The sequence below is a fragment of the Anneissia japonica genome, unplaced genomic scaffold, assembly GCF_011630105.1.
Source record: "Anneissia japonica isolate Jap-2015-1 unplaced genomic scaffold, ASM1163010v1 scaffold288037_len161832_cov179, whole genome shotgun sequence".
NCBI lineage: Eukaryota > Metazoa > Echinodermata > Crinoidea > Comatulida > Comatulidae > Anneissia > Anneissia japonica.
The window spans coordinates 96,408-100,745 of NW_022697892.1; the positions used below are offsets into that span (position 1 = coordinate 96,408).

At 37.8% G+C, this 4,338-nt stretch overlaps 1 protein-coding gene across 1 annotated transcript in view; it reads right to left on the minus strand.

The window, feature by feature from the left end:
• LOC117102375 (synaptotagmin-12-like) overlaps window positions 1-2,887 on the minus strand; it is a 35,189-nt gene extending 32,302 nt beyond the window's left edge. The window contains exon 1 of the mRNA XM_033242635.1: window positions 2,603-2,887. The gene's annotated coding sequence lies outside the window, so the exon portion shown is untranslated. The remainder of the gene's footprint in view (window positions 1-2,602) is intronic.
• Between the last annotated feature and the right edge of the window lie 1,451 nt (window positions 2,888-4,338).

Below are 4,338 nucleotides of genomic sequence, written 5' to 3' on the forward strand. Positions count from 1 at the left end.
AGAAAAATGCCTCCCCTTCAAAATAGCCCTTCGTCAGAGCAAAATATTAAATATATAAAACCATATAAAATACATATATGATAAAAATGGTGGTGGTTTAGTGGTTATGGCGACCATGACATCAAGAGGTCACAGGTTCGATTCTCGTCGGAGATAATCTATCTCATAATCTATTTAGGCCCTATGGAACAAAATTCATTAAGGACTACACTGTGCGATGGCAAACAACAAACAGGCATCAAACAGAAATAAAACAATGTTACGTCATTTTTCGACGAAATGTAGACGTCATAATAATTTGAAGACGTGGTAAATCAAAGCTGATAACCTCGATTATATGTTCCATATATAAGATTTTATACTATATTCTACATTAGCTGGCGATAGTATTTACATTAGCTGTGAGGCAATTTTCGTTACTACATTAGCGGTTGAGTATTCTACATTAGCTGGGGTTGATTTTCTTTTTACTACATAAGCTGTTGGTGTTTCTACATTAGCGGGGAGTTTTACTACATAAGCTGTGGAGTGTGCTACATTAGCGGTTGTTACTACATTAGCTGTTGTTTTCTACATTAGCGGTTGTAACACAGCTGCCTTAATAATGTATTTTATTGATTGGGCGTTAATTTATTTTAAAAAAATTGTAATATAAGACAGACCTAGAGAAAAATCTCTTCGTTGTGGGTGGGGATTTAACTTTTCTGGTCGCAAGGACAACCTGTATACATCTTGTACGGTAGCCTTGAACATTTCAGATGTCATCAAAATGTTGTTATATATTGTCAATACGCCGCGTGTCATCTATCTGAATTTATATAATTTGCCACCCCTCTGGCTATTGTTTAATAGTACCGGTAATTATAAAAGTGTATAACACGGCAGATGATTTGTGGGATGTGATCCCGTGCGAATTTAACCTTATATTGATTACAGTATTTCTATGGATCAAGTCGATTATACAAAACAGTATTATGTTTGTGGACAAGCGAGCAACGCGTGGACCGATGTTGTTTGCACAGACTTGTTGGTTCCGTTCTCTCAACATACGGCTTTTTTTCTCAGTTGCCACTAAAACTAGGACAGGCAAGAGTCTAGGCCTATGGAAAAAAATATTATATCCACTTGAGATCTATAAATAACTCTGGTGGGAGGCTAATATTGGTGGTATTGGGACCCATCGGTACCGAGCACTTCCCATTTCGGGGTAGCACGTTGCTCCTGATAGGCCTATTTGACGGCAGGTACGGTAGTCTAACAAAACAAGGATACTAAACGAATGGCACAACTTAAAACATCTGATCAGAATTATGAAATAAAACTTTTGGTGGGGATCAAGATGGAATTTGTGGTCATAACTTTGGTTGGTGGGATGGGATTTTTTTTTTTTAGTAGTCAGATGTCTTTAAGTTGTCGCTTCAGACAAGTAAATGCTTGTCGGAAAGAAAAGGAATTAGAGCAATTACCACTGAACACCCGCTGGTGCTGCCACGAATGGGAAGGATCCAATAATTTGGGAAAAAAATGGATGAACATGAGGCAGGAGGATACCCGAGCCACTGTACTTCACGTGTCTCCAATGTGACTTGGTTTTAATGTGTTGATATCATAGACCTATAAACGGAAACGATACGTAGGCCTAAGTCTCTATCTACAGCCGTATTATTGTATCAAAATGTTGAGATCTTTACATGGCACATGGCACTTGGCATTTATCATAAGGGCTTTAATTAAGCATGAATTAGCCGAAGGATGTCAGAGAAATATCGTCTATGTCTAAACCGATCACGTGCTTACTACTAATGGCGTGGTATTGTAATTGCTTATAAAGTTTAAGTCCGTAAACGACAGATCCCTCAACACGAGTAATGATTACATGCGATATAATTCGCCTACGATGCTCTTCCGTTAATTTTTTTTTTATTGATGTAAATATTTCTGAGCGGAAAGGATGTGGGTGATGGAGAAAAAGTTGGCTACCTTTGCATCATTTCATCTTACTTCAAATGCAGTTTCGAATGAAACATTGACCAGTAGGCCTAATTAATTAAATCTTCGATATTGAATATAGTGAGCTCTATCGCCATCATTCCTTATAGAATGAGAAAGTCAATATGCCTATTTTCTGTCCTAATACTTTTATTTAATAATGTGAAGATAAATGAATTCATTTAGATATAAGGAACAAGATAAGCTACAGTACACAATGACAATAACTGAATGTATCGAAAGATGTTTTGACTTAAGTTACTAGGCCTATATTGATCTTATTGTTGTGTTCATTTTTATGGGGGAAAAACACCACCGTATTCCTGGATACGGTTGACAGGCGTACAATCAGCAATCGCTGAAAAAGATGCGTTTCCATCGTAACCATTGTATATTAGGCATTATCCAAACATACAGACTACAAAATTACTTGTCTTTACCGAAATATTAATCATTTCCTCGAACGAATTACAACGTTCTGAGTGCAGCGGCCGGATGGTTTGATTAATTTGATTATGAAATTATCATCTTGTGATGATAATTTCAAAATCAAATTTAAAGTTTCTAATACGATGATAAATAATACACAGAGTATTAACAATAAATAGCTTACCTGCGTAACTCACAATTTGATGTTGAGGACACTGATGATGTAATGTATAAAATGTCAGATAAAGTAGTTATATGGTTTGTCATCGAAGACAGTCCAGCCAATACGTAAGCCAAAAACACATCGATTTACCTCCAAGCGAGGAAAGCAACGATGAATATATCAAATAGTTACCAAACGATCTTTTGTACCAATTAGTGTTACTGTTCAATGAAATTAAATTCGTCGCACTGCCGAGGAAGATGAGTTTTACATTAACCCGTCGGTTGGGAGCATGTCGATTTGAGAATCGAGTGTGACCCGATGATACGTACAAGAAATGCATTCGTTTTTCATGAATTGTAAACAAGATGTCGGTGGCGCTATACAGTCGATTAAGTGATAGACGAGTTAAAGGCTTTAGCTATTATACATCGATGAAGCACATGGATAGCAATAAAATCACATACGATAGCAAAAATAATGGATTTTATATTATAGACCTAACCCAAATAAGACTAGGCCAGTAAATAAATGAATAAATGTTTTCTCAATACTATGTGCTTCTAGGTCTCATCATATTAAGTAATCGTCGAGTTATTTTTAGCCAATAATAGGCCTAGGATAGGCCTACCTATTTATATACTTTCATGTGATTTACTATTATTCGTTGCGTATTACACATTACCTTGGGAAAAAACGTGTCCTAATGGGAAAACCCAAGTGTATATCACTTTGGTCTCATAACTCAGTTGGTAGAGTATCCGAACTTTAATCGGAAGTTCTTGGATTCGAATCCCCATGGGGACATACTTTTTTCTCATATTTATATACTGTAACTCATTCAACTATTAACAAATTTCTAAATCCATTTACAGTACATGTAAACCAGACCAGAGAGTAAAAACAGTGCCCATTGAATAGTGTTATTTCTCGATGCACTGCAAATAAATGAATACCGTAACCTTTAACATTAAAGGATAATTATTAATTATGTTACGCCCTCATCTTGAAAAACAAGGGATCCTCAAAAACATTCTTACAAAATAAATCATGTTATAAAACAGAGATAAACTCTAAACTGTCTTTGCGGTGATTCTGTATTTAAACATGTTGAACTTTAAAAAGTATGCCCAAACGCCCTTTTGCTGTCTGTAAACGTCTGGGCCACTAGGTTCGTTGGGAATTTGAATTCGAATGGAAAAAAAACTGACAAAACCCAACTCTATTTATTTTAATTATTATACATTTCACAATTTTTGGCATTAGTGAGTACCTTTTGTGCCGTGTCGTATACTCAGAGACGTATCCAGGGTGGAGGCGGGGGTGGGGGAGCCGTGGGAGCTGCAGCTATATATATAAATTTAAGACTGAGAGTGTATTTCTGCCATCTAGAGGTGCCTTAATCACAACTTTTCTTACATCAGGCCCAACCGTGGTGGGGCTGAGGTGGGTGGTTTCTCAGTCTGTGAAAGTCCCTCCCTGGTTCAACTCTCTTTCGAATTTCTGGATCCGACACTTTTGAGTTGTTATATAACTATTGTTAGGCTTACTAATATTAGTTGATGCATTTATTGCAATTTTCACTTTACCGTATCCTCTAAAAACAGTCCTAAAAACGTTCAGAGTGCGTTACTTCACAGGGGGATTCGCCCCCGCCGGGGTTCTATGTACCTCGAATAACGGCGCTCGCCCCCCCCCCCCCCCCCCCCCCCCCCCCCCCCCCCCCCCCCCCCCCCCCCCCCCCCCCCCCCCCAAAA